At 38.1% G+C, this 21,809-nt stretch overlaps 1 protein-coding gene across 10 annotated transcripts in view; it reads left to right on the top strand.

The window, feature by feature from the left end:
• LOC102529502 (uncharacterized) overlaps positions 1–21,809 on the top strand; it is a 208,564-nt gene that overhangs the window by 168,687 nt on the left and 18,068 nt on the right. For 6 of the 10 annotated variants that reach the window (XR_012080099.1, XR_012080098.1, XM_006208369.3 and 3 more), the window contains one exon: positions 15,447–15,560. The gene's annotated coding sequence lies outside the window, so the exon portion shown is untranslated. Of the gene's footprint in view, positions 1–7,394; positions 7,582–15,446; positions 15,561–16,816; positions 17,275–19,028; positions 19,198–20,056; positions 20,184–20,286; positions 20,458–21,809 lie in introns of those variants that run through there. The other 4 variants (XM_072976520.1, XM_072976521.1, XR_012080097.1 and 1 more) reach the window with 4 other exon arrangements.

Genomic DNA, 21,809 nt, shown 5'->3' with positions numbered 1-21,809 from the left:
TCTACTTATTCCTGTGAATGTTTCACTTTATGTACAAACAGTTGAATCCACTGTCTCCAATTTACCCTGCAATGAACAATCAACACCTTGGTTTCTTTGAACTCTCTCCATTATCTTTGGAAATTCATTTAAATTCAAGTTTTATTATCTACATTGTTGCAACTCCTTTTTAGTAAAGGTTTGAAAGAAACAAATTCATATATTTAAATGTACGTACTGTCCCCTTCCAAAACCTCGTGTTCTTAACCTCTCAAACCTGCTCAACAATTATCGACATCTCTGAATGCTTAGCGCCCCTTTTTTTCCTCAAACTGCAAAAGCAATTACACTTTTAAAACTCTCCTGAAAAAAACTAATCACAGTAAGCAGAATAAAATGCCATTCTGAATGACAGGACAGAGCTTTGGAAAACATCAGTATTCACAGAACAAACCCGAGTTTACTGAAACCAACAGGTGGCTTGGTTCTCCCTACAGTGTTGACAAATACAGCTTCTAAGGCTGTTGTGCCTCAGAGAAGCCCCCAAAAAAGGCCAGGAGAAGAAATCATAATGACAGTGTTTGGTGTTTATTGCCTTCCAATAAAAATAATCTCCTGTTCTGAAGACCTGCAAAGTCACAGCTGACAAAGCCATGTTGCCCCAAAGGACTGTCCTCTGGGAACCCTTGTGGAGTGCCATCCAGAGAGCAGAGGGAGAGTCCAGCATCTACAGAGCCTTCTGTGGAAAGGCATGCCTGTTTGTTACCTAGGATCTGTCCAAGAGCCTTTGGGAAAATATCAGGAGAGCAATGACTTGTGTTTGATACAGAAGATGTATAAATTCTGGAGTTCCTGTGCAACATACTGCCTGTAGTTGACAATACTGTGCTGTGTATTTTAAAAAAATTAAGAGGGTTGATCTCATGTTAAGTGTTCGTAACACACACACATACAGGGAAACAAGGAAATTGATAGATGAAAGAAAGAAAGAAAGAAAGAAAGAAAGAAAGAAAGAAAGAAAGAAAGAAAGAAAGAAAGAAAGAAAGAAAGAAAGAAAGAAAGAAAGAAAGAAAGAAAGAAAGAAAGAAAGAAAGAAAGGAAAGGAAGGAAGGAAGGAAGGAAGGAAGGAAGGAAGGAAGGAAGGAAGGAAGGAAGAAAGAAAGGAAGAAAGAAAGGAAGAAAGAAAGGAAGAAAGAAAGAAAGAAAAAGAAAGAAAGAAAAAGAAAGAAAGAAAGAAAGGAAGAAAGAAAGAAAGATGGAAGGAAAGAGAGAAAGAAAGAAAGAAAGAAAGAAAGGAAGGAAGGAAGGAAGGAAGGAAGGAAGAAAGAAAGGAAGGAAGGAAGGAAGGAAGAAAGAAAGGAAGAAAGAAAGGAAGAAAGAAAGGAAGAAAGAAAGAAAGAAAAAGAAAGAAAGAAAGAAAGGAAGAAAGAAAGAAAGAAAGATGGAAGGAAAGAGAGAAAAAGAAAGAAAGAAAGAAAGAAAGAAAGAAAGAAAGAAAGAAAGAAAGAGAAGAAAGGAAGGAAGGAAGGAAGGGGAAAGAAAAGAAAGAAAGAGAGAAAAAGAAAGAAAGAAAGAGAAAGAAAGGAAGGAAGAGAGAAAGGAAGGAAGAAAAGAAAGAAAGAAAGGAAGGAAGGAAGAAAGGAAGAAAGAAAGGAAGGAAGGAAGGAAGACAAACTTGAGTTTATACTTGAGTGGAAAGCACTGTTTCTAAAACAAGTTGTCCTCTCTGAAGAGTCAGTGGCAAGACATCCCGACTGAGTGTCAAGGTGCCCACTCATGGCGCCTCCTGGGAGAAGACTGCATCCCCATTCAAGGTGTGATGTGAGGAGGCTCATGGGAAGTCACCATGGGGCGCTCACAGGCAAGTGTGATGAACAGAGACTCTCGTCTGTCACTCCTTTAACAGCTGCTGAATCCCTGGAGATGAATTCAGGCTTCCTCCAGCACTGGACAGACCCACCTCTCCCCAGAAGTGTCCACAGAGCTGAACATGGGAATTCGTTTACAGAAGGCTCTGTCTTCCATGCAGTGAATCAGTGCTCAGAACCACAATTCTGGAAGAAGAAGAAACAAGCTCATCATTTTTCAGGCAGTTCCGTGACCGGGTACTCTGGCTCTTTGAAGTTTTTGGTAGTTAAAATACATATCTTCAGGGTCTGATGTACCGATTTTCAAACTATGTTCCCCAGAGATCAAGGGTTCAGGGGCTTCCTCATAAGCTCCCTTGGGACAGCAGAGATAGGGCTCAGAGCCTCCCTCCTACCTTCCAACCTCCTCCCTTTGGGCAGCCTCACTTGTCCAGTTTAAATATTAAGACTTTCGAATACAGCTTTTTTTTAATGTGAAAACTATTATTTAGTGATTTGTACATGAAAGAGTAAAATCCTAGCACTCCATCTCTTTCTGAGGGAGGTGGCCTCCCTTAAGTACACATGGTACCTTGTCTATCTCAGGTTGCTCTGTGGTGTTGAGTATATTTAGATTTCTAGATGACAGTGAGATCTTAAGCAGAAAAACAGAAATACTTACATTATTTTTGTTATATAAGATGCTGTATTTTGTTTTTGTCCTAAGTATACAGTTAGAATTGAAGAAAAACCACCAGAATTCTTGGGACAAACCAGATCATCTTAGACATCAACTTTGTAGAGAAGGGGTAAAGGCTGTCTGGATTGCAGGCATGTTACTATCAAGCCGTACCCTGTGGGTCATGGGTGTTGTCTTCCATACACGTTAGCTACTCTAGGCCCCCTACATTGGATGGGCTAGAACCAATAAAGGTCTGAGATACACAGCCCACATGTGCCCCAAGATTTATCCTGATTCCCATCTATTCTTTTCCCATCCTGTGTTCCAATCCTTGCAATTTAATCCACTCATGTTTTAACCTACAGCCCCATATATCCAGAGGGCCACATCCATCTCAACCTAGCACCTCCAACTTTGCTCTTATTATCCCAACCTGTTCCTATTTAAAGTTCCTTGTCTCAGCTAATGCCTTAACCCAGGGATCAATTAACTGTGTAAAGGGCCAAATAGTAAACATTTTAGGCTTTGTGAGCCATAAGCTCTTGAGGCAAGCAGTCAACTCTACCACTGCAGTCCAGAAGCAGCCACAGGTAACACGTAAATGAGTGGGTATGGCCACATTCTGATAAAACTTCATTTACAAAAATAGCCAGCAGGTCAGATTTGTCCCAGGGGCTGCCATTTGTTGACCTTTGCCTTACAATTCACCCCGTGTGTAAGCCACACACCTGAGGGTCATCCTTCTTGCTTCTCTTTTTCCTACTACCCAAATCAAATGGCTTACTAAGTCCTATTAATTTTGTCTTCCATATATTTCCAGTCCTACCACTGTCCTCAAAGTCCTCTGTAAGTAGATGAATCCGGTTCCTCAGTTCTTGCCTCCACTGCTATAATAGCCTCCTGACTTATTTCATGCCTCTCCCTTTCCGATTTATCTTTTCCCCACCACCAAGTATGTTGCATATAAACTTCGTGTTACTGTCCCAATTAACATTGGCCAACAGTTATTTTGTAGCCCATAGGAGAAACTCCACACCCTTTACTCGGTATTAATGACCCTTATGTGATCAGAGCCTGGGCCTCATACACTGACGTTCCCCTAACTGCGCACACACATCCCATCTACCCCAGATGTACCATGGCTTTCAGCCCACCTTACTGATTCATATGCCTGTCCCTTGCCTGGACCATTCATGCCATTCCCTCTACCAATGTTATCCCACATTCCCCACACTGATCCAGCTGGTTAACTCCAATTCCTTTAAGATTCAGCTCAGGCATCATCCTACATGGACGCCCTTAGCAGGCCATCACTCAGCAAAGCTGATCTTTCCTATTTTTCCTGCTGCTGTACCTAGTGCATGTCTCTGCTAGAGCGTAGACCTCATTGTATCACAAATATTCTTATGTGCATCTTCCATCCTTAACAGAAAGCATTTAGCATAATCCTTGGCACAAAGTGCATGCTCATTAGCTGTTTACTGCTAAGTACATTAATGAACTGATTAGTGGTCCTATCGCAAACCATATCCATGGTGACTTTATATTGATACCTGGTGAAATTTTGTCCACTTTGAAATTGATAACTGAAGGGTTTCATTCATTTTGAAATTGCTTGGGTTCCTTGAATTTTTTTCCCCTCATCTTCTCGTTCAAGCTTTTACAGCTGCATCTGAAATACAGTCTCAAGATGATGCACATATTCATCATATGATGCAGCAAACATGGTGCGAATTTAATTCATCCCACAATATTAGAAGATTGGATATAAAAATATTATTCCTATACTCATTATTTGGGAACAAACTGCAAAATATTTGAGGAAGCTTAATTTTATGTATACTATACCCTATCTTTATGAGAAAATTTGAAATCAAATTTCTAAATTGTTTATTATAAGGTTTCGTAAATATGCCAACCAGCAACTTGGACTGTGAAGTTTATCTGCTTATTTCAATACAATAGGGGATCATAAACTTTTCTCTAAGAGGCCAGATAGTAAATATTTTGGACTTTTCAGGCCATATTGTCTCTATTGTATATTCTTCTTTGTGAATACACACACACTTGGCAACCTTTTAAAAATGTAAAAACCACTCTTAGCTTGAATGCTATACAATGTTTTTAATACATTTTTTAAAGACCGCTAATGACCAGAGAGGATTTTACTCAGAAGGCACGGTTTGCCAATCCTCGTTCTACAACAGTTGTTTGTTTTCTACTAATTATTTTGTTTTAACCTGTTTTTATCAAGTTAGTTATTGGGTGAGTCTTAAATAAACAAACAGTGGATATTTATTCTACTTTTCAAGTCTTTAGAAGGTAAAATCAACAAGACTTATTGAACAGCTGCCATGATACAAGGGAGAACATGGAGCCTAAAGTTACCCCAGGTTTTAAACATAATGGATCTGGTGGAAAAGATGAGTAGTACATCTGAAGTGGGACACACGCATTTTTGACTTAATATGACTTCTGTATCTTCCTAAATGTTACTCAGGGACTTGCACTGTGCTGAATTTGGAAACATGGAATATCGAGTTTTCAGGAGGGTAGAGAGAACACATACACCATGTCTATGACATATGGAGGTGGAGATATGCAGTAGAGAGATGCATATGACAGTGTTTATACAGAAGAGAGGCATGGCTGGAGTATAATCTGGGGGATCATAAGCATATTGGTGATACTTTAAACCAAGAGTGTGGCTAGAAGTATCCAGAAAGAGGGTGTAAGAGGAGAAGAATCAGTAGGTGTAGGGACAGTTTGGCAGGACAAGTGTGTGCTCTATTCTCCCCAACCTCCATGCAAGTTGTCATCCCGAACACAGTAAGATAATCATGGGAACAATGGCTTCATCTCTAAAGTTAGAGGATGCTCAGCTGGTCCATGTGCCCCTACATTATATTCTCAGAGAGGTGGTGGGTAAGAGACAGCTAAAAGTAGGAGCAGAAGAATCCAGCATTTGTTGACCTCAACCCCCTTAGTGTTGAAGAAAGTGAGTGAGGTGACAGTGGCTGTTCTGTGTGGGCACCTGTTTCAGAAGAGTTTTGGTTTTTCTAGGTAGAATGTCACTGGTTACGGGAATGATTTGGTTTTGTGGTTCACACATTTAGAATCTATCTATAAACAGCTGTGTACACAGGAGGTATAATAAATGCTCACTGAGTGAGAATATGACCATTTTTTCCACTGGTGCTATGGAAAGTGATTCAGCTCCTTTTAGCATTTTTTGCAAATATATAAAAGTGCAACAGGTCATCTTTAAATTATTTCCATTTAGATCCTTTGTAGTGAATGCTCTTCATTATCACTTACTGTTAATGATTAACTGTTAACTTTGTCTAGTGTTGTTCTCTAGGATTAGAGAACTTCCTGTGGGAAATTAATAGCCACAGTTCACTGTTACAGAATGAACAGAAATCATTATGCTGTACACCTTAAACTTACCCAGTGTCATATGTCAATTCTCTCTCAATAAAACTGGAAGGAAAAAAAAACAACAAAACAAAATGATAGAATATACAGTATATTTTAAAGCAACAAGTGTTTAATGGAGAATTACTGAAACAGCTTTTTTTTTTCTGTAATTGCTAAACTCACACCTTCTTGACCAACAGTGGACATTATTCTTAAAAGAATGTTTCAGGTTAAGATTGAATGAAAATCTAAGAGGTGGTTAGATTCACGTTCATCCTCAGCTAAAGCTGACAATTTCAGAATTAAAATGTGGATATGTCTTTGTGCTCGACTCAGGTCCTAAAACGATATCATTTTGTGGACTCGCTTTTCCTTACTTTTCAAACTACAAAATGGAACGTTGGCACGCAAAGGTCACCTCGGCCAGCCACTTTTCCACAAAACATGGCGCAATGACATTTGAATTCAACCTTGTGTCTACTGAACTACTCACTAGACTTACTTTGACAGATCTGAGTATGATAGATGTAGATTTCCATCCAAAAGGTTTGGCTAGGCCTCAGCAGGAATATAACCTTTCTTAAAGGTTATTTTTAACCACTTGCTAAAAATTCCTGGAGGAAAAAAAAGTGACGTGCCCTTTAGTAAAATGAATGCAATAATATACCTACAATTGATACCACTGCAGTCGAGTTTGGCCAATTGCCTGAGTAAGAACCGACTCCTTAATAGCCAGGAGCTGTCCAGCTCTGACCCTGCCCCTTGAATGGGGGCTTAAACCAAAGATTATGCAGAAACTGAGCCACAGTCTAATTCTGAAACAAAGAGAAAGAGGAGGAAATAAAAACCTCTAAGGTAGTTCTTGCAAACCCTCCATTATATTGTCAATTAGCTCTGATACTGTTTTTATAAAGTCAAATCAAATATAATGCAATGGATTTATTCATTAGGAATCTCATTGACTCAGTGAAGGTTAATCTAACAGTTAAACAATGTTTGGCTTTATTTTCAAAAGATTTTAATATGATCTCCATCGCTGAGAGATAAAGTAGAATTAAGAAATATAGCAATCAGCACATTGACTGGACCAACAAAATTAGCAGCACTCCATTTGAGATAATAACCAAAAATTATTTGCCAAATAAGACTCCATTTACTTTTATAATTTGTTAGTGATTGGTTAAGAAAAAAAGGTTGAACAAATATAATTAATCTTCTTGCTTGTGGAGTTTTGGTAATGCAGATTTCATCTTGACAGCATCAAAGCCAATATATTGCCATTCTTTAATTCACAGCTAAAAATCTCTCATTCCAGGGTTCTCCAATTATTAAGGTCATAAAAGGAATTAGCAGCAGCGCCATGCTGGCTATACATGGTTTGGACTGTGTGTTTTCTGGGTTTGGTTGAATGGGTGGCACTGATCAAAGCCTTCTCTACAAGTTCCTCTTCCCTCCCCTCTTGACAGCTGTGGATACAGACAATCCCAGGAGACAGCTCTGAGGAAGATGTACACTTCCTGGGAAGATCTGCTCCCGCTCCTTAAGAGTAGAGTTAGAAGCTGAAAATATGCCCCTGTGGCAATACTCAAAGAGAGATCCAAACCGGAGTTGTAGAGGAAAGGCTCCTGCCTGGCACTGTCCTCTGAGATCAAGGTAGTGATTTTGTCCAAAAACCTTTTCATTTGTTTTCAATATTTTTTCTCAAAAAAGCAAACCACTGTATTTCATTCATTTCTCTTTTTAAAGAAAAATTAGGTGCATTTTATCAGTTACTTTACAAAAAGAAGACCATTTCTTCAAGCCCATTTAACTAGTGTAAAACGTTAGAAACCAAATGCCCGTGTTTTGAGATGCCCATCACTCCAAAAACTCCCTGTCATACCCTTTGTTTAAGCTACTTATGTAAACATTAGTATCCATTGTTTTTTAACAAATTCACTTATTATTGGCCTGAGACTCTAAACTTAAGTCTACCTCAGGAAAATAGGTATTGTGAAATATGTGATATATGAGAGCCCAATTAAAATCCCATTTATAAAATCAGTGTTCCAGCTTTATCGATTAGACAATGCTGCCTAAAAGAAAATGGTAAAGATGGAAAATCCTCACTAGTAGTTTGAAAACCGGTTCCCTTTCTCAGACTTCAGATGCACGAATGCAGAACTTTCAGGGAAAAGGAGTAAAACAACCAGGATAGGACGTCTGATATTTTTTAACATATAAAGTTGCAGTGTGGGTACCCTTCCAATTTTATGGATTTTTCTAAAAAGCACAGAGCATGTCTTTAAATGCATTAAACACTGTCAGCAAGACTCTGCTGTGACATCCCAGTTGGCACACATATGTCTGTTTCTAAAATGCCCACTGTGCATTGGGCTCCAGGAGACTTCCCATGTGCACAGTGTCACCAGGGCTCATAAACACCTCAACTCCAAACTGCTAAATTCTAAATGTTCAAGGACTGTGTCTACCAACTATGGAAATTACTATAGGTACACAGGCTCCAGGCACTAAAGAAGTTAAGTTGGGATGAAACAGTGTTTGCAAAAAGTTAACATTTTAGTAAACATTATATTTAAAATCTTCCTGACGTAATTGTGTAGCTTTGATGTAGTATAAAATTTCATACTTTGTACACTTCTCCAGTAGGCATTAAACCATATAGAATTTATGATAAATCTGGACGGGGAATGGATGGGGGGATGGCTGAAGAATGCACTAGGGAGGGTAATTAACTCCACTACTGACCTGAGATCAACACTCTGATACGTCAGTTGTTAATGATGAGGTTCCGAGGACGGCAGCCGACATAGGACCTGGCTACAGCTCTCATCCCCCAATTGGGTCGCGGTGAGCACTACTAGGAGTTTTCTAGTCCATTCAAATTAGTTCAAGATTTCATTGCCTCCTGCATGCTAAACTCTGTGCTAGGAATTCGACTTAAAGGCTTTAAATTAAAGTGTAGATGCTTCTGGGATGCAGTTTCCTTCCATGTGAGATACATTAGTGATTGCAAGAGTCCCTTCCTGTTTCACTTTGTTTTCACTCTCTTGTCTGTGTCCTCGCCTCAGTCCCACTCCCTGCATTAGGCACCTACCTCCACTGCTGTGTTTGAAACAGATCTTTAAATATGCGTGTATCCTTGTAAAATCTGTAGTGCTTTGCTTGTGCTGTGAATTTACATAAGGAGTCTTGTGCAATCAATTCCCTGCTGTTTCCTACTTTTTCACCTGGGCGTTGTGTTTTTAAATTCCACCCATGTTGCTGAGTGCACAGTCTGTCACTACAATGCAAAGAGCTCATCTACAAATGGTAAAGAGGGGAATGATGTCAGGATAGCAAAGATGGTACACTGCTTCATAAGCTGTCCTCCCCACTTCTTAATATTTACAACCACCAAGTGAGAGCCACTGATCACAGAGCAGGCAAATCCAGCTGAATGGAGGCAGCACGCTCACGGGGCCCAGTTCCCCACATCCTCTGCTCTTGGCTTGACCATCTACCAACCTGGAAGCCTTTTCATGTGCTTCTCGTCAGTCTTTGGACCCTTTGCTCTTTTCTCCAAATTCAGCAGGCTAAACACTTCCTCACACCCCATCCGTCATCCTACGTTCAGATTGTGATGAAGCCCTATATGGACTTCAGTGCTTTTTTGTGTGGTAGGAATCTGTTTCTTTTTAACTATTCATGCGTTTATTAGAATAATTATTGTTCTTTTCAGTGTTTTACTGTATCTTAGTGGTAGGGCATAAGTATGCTGTGTCATAACTTACAATGGAAGGGAGTGTAAGAAAGTGTATAAAATCCAGTAGCCATAAAGGAAAACCTTGACGTTTCTGTCTGTACAACAATTTAATATACAACTGCATATGAGCATACAGCCTGGGAGAAATTTTTACAATACATACAACAAGCAAATGATTTATAACCATAATGTAAATATGGATTTTAATCCTAATTAATATGGAAAAATAATAAACTAGAAAAAATGGGCTAAAGAAACTAATAAGCAACACAAAAAGAAAAGAGAAAAATGACTAGAAAACATATGAAAACGTACTCAAACTAATTAGCAATGAAAAGGGCTCAAATTAAACAATGAGATAGTGTTTTTCTGCCTTGAGATGGCTTAAAGCAGTCGGGAAAGGCACCTGCTCTAATAGTGCTTATGTCTCAAGGGGAGAGGAGAGTCAGGGAAGAGACAAATGGCCCGTCGTTCCCTTATTCTCTATGGTGTTTCCTTGTTCACTGTGAGTATGTATTGTTTAGGCAGTTGGATTTTTTTTATGTAAATTTTAATGGAAAAGTCATTATGGGCTAATGTATATGGTCAGAAGAGGCTTCACAGTGCAGGAGATGTCTGGGCTTAAGGGATAGAAGGACTTGGGCATTGGTTCTCGATGGGGGGGCAGTGTGGCCCACTGGGGACGTTTGGAGGCATTTGTGGTTAGTACCAGGGAGGGCTGTACTGCCGTCCAGTGAGTGGAGAGGCCAGGAATGCTGCTAAACATCTTACAGTACACAGGACAACCGCCCCCCCCCACCCCAGAGAACCATCCAGCCCAAACTATCCATCAGCAGTACCATGGTTGAGAAACCCTTGTTTAGACAAAGAGATGATGCATGTTTCCAAAGGAGAGGGATCTGAGCAAAGTCGCAGAGGAGAGGATGCCCGCGGTGTGAACAGTCAGCCCTGTCCACACCAGCCTCACCAGAGCGGATGTCTCCAGTGTCCTTGGGGGGCCCTCTGCTCAGCACTGATGCACTCCTAAGAATGCTCTGCTCTTCAGGGGACGAAGCAGAGGGAAAAGAGAAAAACAGCATTAAAGCTGTTTTGGTTGACTTGCATTACTTCAGACTTCTTCCATTCGATTTTATAGCCTATAATTACTTTAAAGATTTCCATTTTAATCAAGACTATTTACTGCACTTTAGAAGTCTGTTCTGCATAAAATAATACCACATGTATATAATAACATTTTGAATGTTCAATCTGATGCTTTTCTAAAAAAAATGGGTTCCACAAAAAATGATTAGTAAGTAGTTCTGTCTGATACGCTGGATTAGTGAGGCCTGGCATGAGGAAAAAATGGCTCAGAGAATAAAACATTAATTTTTAGTGAAACTCGTGCCACAGAGTGCCAAAATATACTCTGGCAAGTGATTTCCGTGTAGCTGGTGAAACTGGGAATCACTGGATACAGGACTATTGGCCAGGATGATAATTATTTGAACCCAAATGGATACCCCTGCCATTGCAGCAACCTCGCAGAGCAAAGTTTTAGTTCACATTCTCCAGGCATCTCATTAGGTTAACTGTGAAAAGCAGACAGATGTGACTTCCTTTGTCAAAACAAACATCTTTTCAAGGCCTGCTGCAGGTGGATGATTTGGTAGCAAGAAAGCTATGCTAAGGTGATACTTTTCTTTTTTTAAATGATTTAACCAGGGTTAGCAGCATACAGAGAATAAGACATAACAGTTTACATTTTCCAAAGATATTGTCAGCAATACTATGGTTGTCCCAAGATCTCAATCCCCCATTACCTAGCTTTCTAGGGATAATGTCCAAAACCCCCTTTAATTTACCAGAGTAAACCTGTGGTTTGACAGAATGCACCAATAAATTGCAAAATCTGGGCTAACCTGGCAGATACGCTGAGCAAATGCATCTCAATAGTCCAGTGGGACCATCTGAAACATCTTCAGCAACTGGAGAAAAAAGGAAGGGACATCCATCTCCCTTAGCCTAGGCAGCTACAAACATGTGAGTCATTAGCTCAGCTGAGGAGAGCATTGTGTTAAAGAGGCCAAAGGCTCAGTTCAATGCCTGTGGCCCATTTCGTTCTCTTCCATTACATGGCCCCAGTATCTACATCGGTAAAACTCCTTGAGCTCAGGGACCCAATGGAAAATTGTAGATGAAACAAAACAAAAATAGGACATGGAAGATGACAAGCCCTTTGGATGGATTAGGAAAAATGTATGCACAGAACTCCGTCAACTAATCAACTTTTCACGTAGCGTTATCTGAATTTTTCCTACAAATCTGCATTCGAATGGAAATCACTTTGTAAGAGAAAGCACTTTTGTGAAAATAGACTCTTCAATAGAAATTAAATGTCCAACTTATGTACTGTCACGAAGATGAGCAACTTTTGAATGAAACTTTTTACTTCTCATCTGGTTTTCTTATTCTCCTATATATAGAAAGCGAGATTAGAAGGAAATGAGAGAAATTCCATACACTGTACTTTGCCACCTCCATCTCTTCTCTTCTTGATAATAGGATGGTTGATGGACACATTCACCCTACCACAGACTCTCCCTCACCAAAAATTCTTAAGTAGCACTGTCATAACTTGCTTTCCAAGTGTGATCCATGAACCAACATTGTCGAAATCACTTGAGAATTTGTTAGAACTGCAAGATCTCAGGCCCCTTTCAGATACATTGATTCAAAATTGCCAGTTGACATCATGCCCAGATGACTCTTATGTGTATGAAAGTTTGAGAAGCACTGCCCTAACAGAGATCTGGAAAATGACCAGCAGTTCACCCAGGTCACTTCTGTCCGCTCGCCTGTCCACAGCAGCCATTCCATGACGTGCCAGTCACCTGCTTTACAAAGTCGACCTCACTGGGTGGTGTTTTATGGTTGACCTGTTTGATGAGAATTCTTTTCAGAGCTTATCAACATTTCATGTGATGTCACAGGCATCAAGATGTCTAAATAATCAGTAGCAGAGAGCAACCAACAAAGGTTTTCCAGTTCAAGGTATTCCTTCACCTGTGAGTGAAAATCAAAGGCTGCCTTAAATACAAATACGACATGCCAAGTATGTTGATTAACCAGCTAAACGTAAATGGCTGACTGGGCTCACAGCGTGTAAAACTGCCGTCTGAAGCTGTCGCACTGTGGACCGAACAATGGAAAACTTTATTTTGTGATTTAACTTGTTAGCTAATAAAAATGGTCAATATAGAAATATTTTTATCTTTGATGGTTTCTGTGCACAAGTACCCTTTTCCAAAGTTTGGGATGATCCAGTGATTACATATAGGACACAGGAAAGTCCATTGAATACATCATCTTTTTAATAAACTGTTACTTGAAGAATCCATTTAGAATGACGTATCAAGTATTTCTGTATTTTAAAACCTAAAGCCAAGAATGAAACCACTTTTAAGAAAAGGAGTAGAGGTTCAGGAAACCAAGAGCTCCAGACGTAGAGCTCGGCGTTTACAGCTCAGCCCTTTGTTTCAGTATTTAATGAAGTAAATGTGTACAGGTAGAATTTCGCTTGTTTTCATTTGAGACATACATTTTTTACTTGCAGCGCTGTGTAGAACTCATTTCTAACCTAAATTCCGACTCTTCTTGCTCTGTCCTCTCGTTTCTTTTTTTTTAAATTATCTGGTTGGCTTAACAGTGTTACACTGTGCTATGTCTTTTCAGAGACAGACAAAAATCAGAACAGAGGTCATAAAAAAATAACAAGGGTGATTTCTTTGATCTGGCAACAATCAATCAAGTGGATTTTTTTTTCTTCTTGGGTGGTTGTCTATTGCAAATAGTCCTTTGTTAGGAAGACGGATTCCTCCGTGTCCAGTCCTCTGAGCTCAGGCTTGGTCCAGACATCTGACTGTTGTGTATTGGGATATTGATATGTACGCACTAATGCTGCAAGCTTCCAGGGCATGGAAAGGGGGCCCCTATGGCGCCAGGATGGAAGTACTTACTGAATAAATAAGCAAATGAGTTACCATGAAAGCCAGCTAATGACTCAACTGGCAGGCTCACAGTTCAGACCAGCCAGTCTCATTCTGCTCTGCCTTGTCTTTCTTTGCCACAGGCCACCACCACGCATTCCATAGTAATTTTCAAAAACATTGCTAGACTAGGTTTATGTCTCTTCTGATTTGGCAGACACACTGTATATTTACTGCGATGAAAGAATACTGTCATTAAATCCACCAACAGCTGACAGTTGGAAAAGGAATTCCAAAGTGGAAATCCCCACTTGTGACGACCTTTTATCATCACAAAGATGAGAACTCTGACCAGTTCTCGTAGGAAAGTAAAGGGATGGCAAATAAACCTGGACTGAGTTTATACTCATTACAGCAAACGAAAGCAAATGCCTACGTTGAAGAGTAGAGATTCAAGCAGATTCTGACTTTCTACAGGAAACTGCATTGACAATCAGTTTACTGGGGTTGATTTTTGGTTTTGGACCTCTGATATGGTTAGAGTATTAATTTCCTTAAACCAGAGGTTTTTCTAAACATACTGGTCTTGACCTCATATCAGAAAGTTGGAGGGCAAGTTTACATCTCCCCGAGATTCATCTCTTTTCAGTATGCAGGCCAAAAACTTGGTATCAGGTTTAGGCTTTTGGAATTTATCTTAGCTGTTTACAGTTTTAATGGTTACCCGTCTGTGTAGAAGTTGGCATCTGTGAATTTGCCTTGCAGCAGGCTCTCAAAGTGCATTTACAAACGGAGTCAATATAATTGCTGAGGAAAACCTATTCCTCTCCCTTTACTTTTCTCCCCAGACCAAGTGTTAAGAGCATTCCAAGGTTTCACTCCAGTACAAAATCTACTGAAGGTGGAAAAAGAAAAGTCAAGATAAAGTTTATAAAATGTATCTATTAATGTTTTAACGTGGATAGAACTGCCAAGAAGGAATGGGGTATAACCATCCTGGTTGTATGATTGTCCAGATTTTACCTTGGGAAAACAAATGTGTTTAGACTTTTGATGTAATCTCTCATTCATATCAATCATGAACATAAATGACATTTGGTTAGAAAGCAAACTCAAATCACATGTGTCATCATGCTATACAAAGTTATTTTTAGTTGATAATGCCACCTTATATTGAATTACTGTCTACCAACAGTAGACCCCATTTATAAACTTCATCTAAGAGTGACAGTATGACTTTCACACACTTTTTTTCTTTTAGATTCCTATCAACAAGGCCTCTGGGCAAATGTGCAGACAAAGTTCATGCACTCCTTTCCAACAGCTTTCTCAGTGACATTCCAGAAAGGACTGTGGTAAAACAGTCTTGTCAGCAGATGGGAACTTCAATGTTTAATTTACATCAAAACCATCCATTTTCACTTGGCTTCACGTAACACCATTTACTAATCTCAGGAGTAGAGAGTAACACAGAATCCTAACAATCAGCTGTGGGAAAGAATCGATCTGTTACCCAACAATGCGGAAAATCTAGTATTTACTATTGTAAACATTTAAACACGTGTATTATATCAAACTACAGGATCGATGCAAAGGCCTTCAATCCTACTGTTAATATTAACCCAATAATTATTTTAGAAGACATCTATTTAGGAATAATGTATGTTAAGTATAATGTAGAAAATTTAGCAAATATATTTTCATACCCCTCTCTCTGGCTTGACTGAAATATTTATCTACAATTTGTGATACAGTACACAGCATTTTTTATTATTTGGTATTAACCAACCCTCTTACTTTAACAGGAAATTTGTAAATCACACCTTTTAATTATGATGTCAACATCAAAGATGATACTTCATGGAACAGATGTTTATGAAATGAAGCTTTATCTTCTCAACATCAATAAAAAGTAAAAGGTAAGGCCTTACTATGTTTGTGATGCCTCAATCACATAAATAAAGGTTTAGAACTGGAAGACAGAGTTGAGATTTATAATCCAATCATTTTACAAATGGAGAATCTGAGAGCTGGCATTGTTAATTGACTTTCTCAAGGTCACAGAAGTTGTCAGAGGCAGATTGGGAACTAAACATTCCAGCCAATCCACATGCCCATCTCTTCCCAAAGGATTTGGCATTTGACCTTGGAGCAATCATATCTTTAAAGATACACACACATGGCTCCAATTTGTCCATCTACTGAGAAGAAAACAAATGTTATATACGCCCTTTCATTTTCCAAGTCTGTACTTTTCTAAGACAAGACAACTCTGGGCCCCATGAAGCCAGATGGGCTGAGTCTGCCCTGAAGCCAACTGGATGTCCACCTGTTAACCTTGATGTGGACTCACTTTCATTTTAATGAAATATTAAAATATTGACATCTTCCTGGTAAGTGTAAAGGAAGATTTGAGCTTCTAAAGTCCTTCAGTCCACTGTGTCTGTGGGAACATTTCAGAATCTGGACATAGTTATATGGGTATCCAACAATCCAGTTAAAGGGTAAAAAATTATTAATAATTAATTAATAACTAGCCAATACTTTGGAATAAAGAGAAATTTCTCAAAACCTCTTTTTAGGCAACCTTTTTATATCTCTGGTGCCTAAAATAATGCTCAGCATTTAATAGGTTTATTGAGTGAACTACTCATTGATGTTTACTCATTAAAGAATAAACCTATAAATAGGTCCAAGAAATAGGTCCACACACTAACTTACTGAAACCAATGCAACTTTAGGCAAAGGCTGGTGGATTTCTGAGGTACGCAACTTGGTTTACGCCTAGTAACTCAACATAGATGAGAAAGCCCAGATCCAGGTACAAGGTCAGCAGGCCTGGAAGTCTGACTGGGATGTTTATGTTCAGGAATCAACTAAAACTAAGCACCATTAATAATTTGAACACAACTCAAAACCAGAGGTAAAAGAAAGAAATAACTTTAAGCCAATTCATACTGGCCTATGTAAAATGAATAGATATCTCTGGAGGTCTTGACTGGTAAGAAAGGAAACATAATCCCTTTCAATGTTCTGCAGATACACATGTGTTTAGAAATAATAGATGTGTTAGGTGTTCTAGATGTTTCCTTTACTGTCTCTCCTTTTCTGCCATTAAACTGAATGGTACTGTAGCTGAGTTGTGAGAACCATTACATTTCTGTTCTATATCCAGATATGGCATAAGAACAAAAAGAAGAGTATATGAATAAGACATGAAGGTTCAAAACAGGTTTTCAAGGTTGTTGGCCATGCATCCTTTCAGCAGTCCAATGGATTAACTTCAGAATAATACTTCTAAATGTGTGGAAAAATGTAAATATAAAATAGGCATAAAATAGTTAATGTAAATGTAATAAAAATGACTAAATAAGTATAAAGTATAAAAATAAAATTCCAAGGACTACAAAGAAAACAAATTATATTGGAATGGCCATGACAATCTGTTAAGAATAAACTACTATACGTTGTCAATAATGGTAAGTAAATGTCATTGCAAGATACCTGCAACAACTGAATTGTGATAGAAAAATACCTGTGCTTTTTATAGATGATGATGTCCACATATACCAGATATTTCTGTGATTGCCTGCATTCATAATTAAAGAAAATGTTCAATTTCAGTTAGAGGTAAACAAAAATAAACATGCAAACTTTTCCCATCCACGTTCATGGAATCCCTAAGTTCTTTCCACAGACCCCCTGAGGTTGTGTAGATCCAGGTTGAGTTTTGCTTGATTTGGAGCAAGACAGAGCCTGAGCTGGAATTCTAGCTCCGCCGTAGGAAGTTTTGGTGACCCTGGGTAGGTTGCTTACCTTCTGTGAGCTCCAAAAAATGGGAGCAGAAATGCACGTGTCGTGGGAGAACGTGTGCAGCACAGTGCGCACGGTCTGGAATATGTTACTCTCTCAATGCGTTATGTCTTTGACTCCCAGTGGGATGATTTTTCTGTCTGGTAGTTTTATCTTTTAGGATAAGTTCCTTCACTTCTGTGTGAGCGTGTGATATTCCCTCTCTATTGCTGAAAAGTATACTCTCCTTCATTTTAGCAACTTAATTCACAACAACAACAACAAAAAAAAATGTACTGAGGGAATCAAGATCCCCTGTGATTCTATAACAGCCCTAATACAAACTTTGTTAACACTAAAATCAAAGAACATTTCATAAGATAAACAAAATACCAAGTGTTTCACGCACCCAAATTCATACTTTTGGAGAGGAAGTAGGCATTGAATTTGGGGCACTAAGTCCCTTAGATCAATGAGACAGTATGGTGCCCCCAACAGTATATACCAGTTTTGATGTTGCTACTCTTATCGACTAGGTATTTGTACTTAATTGACACAAAATTCTCAAGCTTCAGAATAGCTAAGCAGAAGATGATTTTGTTTTAGTAGGGAGCCTTTCATTTCTAGAATCTTGTAACTGGCCAGAGGCTATTGTCAATCTAACCTGTGTTGAGGGTCATCATGTGGAGGCACAGAATGGGAGAAAGAGAAGAAATTCTAGCAGTTATAATCCACAATCATCTTAAGTGAGAAAATGCATATTAAATCATTGTGAAATGTTTTTCAAATCATCAATTCAAGTGTAATTTTTATTAATGACACTGATTTCTGCACCTTCAAAGTAAAACATGGAGAGTGAAACAACATGCTAAGGATTTTTGTGAAGCAGAAAATTCTGTTTCCTCCAGGAATGAGTCAACAAAAATAAGATTTTCTTCCCTGCGTTTGAGGGATGCATTAATATATCATTTCATGCTGGAAGAGACATATGAAAACTTCGTCAATATTGTTATAAAAACAAAAGTGAAAGTTAAAAAATGAGCTCCAGTTTAAAAGCATCTTCACAGCAAAAAAAAAAAAACAAAACTATTAACTTAAAAGTCAACCTACAGAATGGGAGGAAAAAATTTGCAAACCATGTATCGGAAAAATATGTAAGGAATTCATGTAACTCAATAAAAAAAAAGTTCAGCTTTTTAAATGGGCAGAGGAACTAAGTAAACATTTTTCCAAAGAAGACATTCATATGGTCAACAAGTACATGAAAAGGTGTTCGACATCACCAATCATCAGGGATAGGCAAGTAAAAAGCACAATGAGTTAGTGCCTCACACCTGTTAGAATGGCTACCATCAAGAAGACCAGAGACAGCAAGTCTGGGCAGTGTCAGTGAGGATGTGGAGAAAAGTCAACCCTCGTACACTGTTGGTGGGAATGTGCACTGCTTCAATCGCTATGGAAAACAAAATGGAAGCTCTTCAAAAATTTTAAAATAGATCTACCATATAATCCAGCAGATCCACTTGTGGGTGCATACCCACAGGAAATAAAAATAAGATGGTGGAGATACATACGCACTCTCATGTTAATTACAGCATTATTCATAATAGCCAAGACATGGAACAACCTAAGTGCCTGTCAGTGGATGGATGGATAAAGAAGCTGTGGTCATGTATACAACAGAATAGGATTCAGCCATGAAAAAGAGGGTCATCGGCCATTTGTGACAACATGGATGAACTTACGGACATTATGCTAAGTGAGGTAAGTCAGAGAAAGCCAAATACTCTATGAAATCACGTATTTGAGGAATCTAAAAAAGCCAAATTCACAAAAGCAGAAAGTGAAATAATATTTAGTAGGGGCTGGGGGGTGGGGGGAGATAGGATAGATGTTTAAGAGTATGAACTTACAACAAGTAGCCAGTAAGTCCTACAGATCTAAGGCACAGCATAGTGAATAGAGACAACAGTATTGTGTTACAAACATCCAACTTGCTAAGAGACTAGATCTTAATTATTCCACCCACTAAAAGCAAATGATAATTATATGACATGATAGAGGTGTTAATTACCACTACAATGGCAATCAGATAGTATATAAATGTACTAAATCAAATGTTGTACACCTTAAATTTACATACTGTTATATGTCAAATATACATCAATAAAAATACAGATTTTTAAGCATTTAATTAGAATTAATGTTGGAACAAAAACCCTAAATTATCCTTTAATTTCTTGTAAATGCTTTTGCCTATGATGAATTTGAGGAAATTTAGAATGAAGAGTATATTGGTAGAATAAAATTATACTATGAATTTAAAAAATAAAGATCTTTGATTTTCAAGTAAAAAAATTGTTATTAATTGTAGTTCATTAAAATTTTGGAAACCTTCCAATGGCCAGGAGATTTGCTTTTCCTAAGGACTGAAACACATAAATTATGCCAACAGGTCTTTAATAAGTTTTTTACTCTTTCTAGAAAATGGAAGACATCCCTTTTAACTATTAAGAGGGAGAATGTCCTTTTTATTGCCATGAATATTTCAAATCTTACTTTTGTGTTCTATATATTGTACCATTTAGTTCAAGTTTTCTTTTTTAATTTCTTATCTACCAAGCCTAGATTCCAAATTATATGAATCTATAAAACCTCGTGTGCTGTAATGATGTGATCTTGGACAAATTATTTATCTCTCTAAGACTCAATTTGTTCAACTGTACAATGGAAATAATAATAGTAATCAGGTAAGGTTGTTTGAAGTTTTTGAGAAAATGTGTAACAGATGGCAAGAAGCCTGGCACCGAGAAGTACCCCATAAATAATAATGACTATTTTTCTTATCTTCAGAAGCTTTGATAGCCTTGGCTTCTGGGTGAAATGCCTGCATTGTTTAATTGCATATAATCCACCAAATGTCTCACCACTCACAACGTGTACTGTCTTTATAAATCACCTGCTGTTGGAAACTCAAGAAAAAAAATCAAGAATTTGACTTAAATATTTTTACATATGAGTCAAGTAAGTACAATCAAAAACCATATTATGATTAAAAGAAGGAATTTTGCTTCATGTTCTGTGGTTCTAAATCCCAAATTTCCTTTTTGTATTTAATCTATTATGATTTATAGATACAATTTTTCTCTGTATGGGGAAAGGTGATATACTATTCCATGAATCATTGAAAATACAAATAAAATTAGTATTCCAATTTTTTACAGAAATTATTACTTTTTAAAAATACTTCTGCTTGAAGTATACTTTTCTAAGATAACAAATGATTTCATGTCAAACGAACAGTAATTACATAGCACTTTACATTTTACACAGTTACACATAAAGGACAAAATGTTATAAAAATATTTACCAGGCACCATAAACCTTATAACAGGGACGAGCATGATTACGACCCTAGAGATAAGGAAGTCATGTTCAGACCCACTGGCTCTTCATGGAAGTCCAGTCATGCAGCCAGTTAGTGGCAGAATTTAAAATGCAGGTGTAATGGGCTGGTACACTGACCCTCAAAAAAAAAAAAAGCCACATTTGTCAATACTCATAGCCTGATATGGTCCACAATGACCAATTTAAGCTACTAATAATTTAACAACCAGCTTGTAGAACTCCTGAACGTATTCATCTCTTCAGCCCTCGTGAGCTGTTACCAACGGATTTACACACACCACTGAGGCTGGTCTCCTGACTCATAGATCAGTGCTCTCTCCTCTTCACAAGGCCATCTCCCCAACATGCATCACTGATATGTCCAAAAATAATGTGTGTTTTTTTCTAATTCCTTTTGTTTTTACATCTGTATGTTTCTATTGTGGACACGAGCATGAGTTGCAGAGTTAAGCCCACCTCAGTTCAAATTCTGGATTTCAGTACCTCTAAGCTGTGAACCTGACTTCGGGTAATTGACTTAATTTCTCTGTGCTCAATTTACTCATCTGTGGAATGATGGTAGCAAAAGCTAATAATAGCACCTACTTTATAGGGTGGTTGGAAAGTTTACGTGAAATATGTATGAAGAGCTTAGAATAGTGCCTGGCATAAAGTAAGCACTCCAGACATGGTCGCTTGTTAATACTAATGATAGAACTTTTAAGTAAACATAGAAAATATTAACATACAGTAAGCATTTAACGCTTATGGCTTCTAAGTGGCAGAACTGAGATTAGAGATTCCATACTCCTCACCATACTATCTCTCAATACATATTTTAATAAAATGGATTAACACATTAACAGATAATCACCCTGTGGTAGGATTATGGGTTTTCTTTATATTTTCTTTATCATATTTTTCATATTTTAAAAACTGTTTGAAATATTACTTCTCCATGTATATGAGGATGTGTCTGTATAAATGCA

The sequence above is a fragment of the Vicugna pacos genome, chromosome 14 (genome assembly GCF_048564905.1).
Source record: "Vicugna pacos chromosome 14, VicPac4, whole genome shotgun sequence".
Taxonomy (NCBI): domain Eukaryota; kingdom Metazoa; phylum Chordata; class Mammalia; order Artiodactyla; family Camelidae; genus Vicugna; species Vicugna pacos.
The sequence above is the reverse complement of the archived record's forward strand: the minus strand, read 5'-3'. Positions and strand labels throughout refer to the sequence as shown.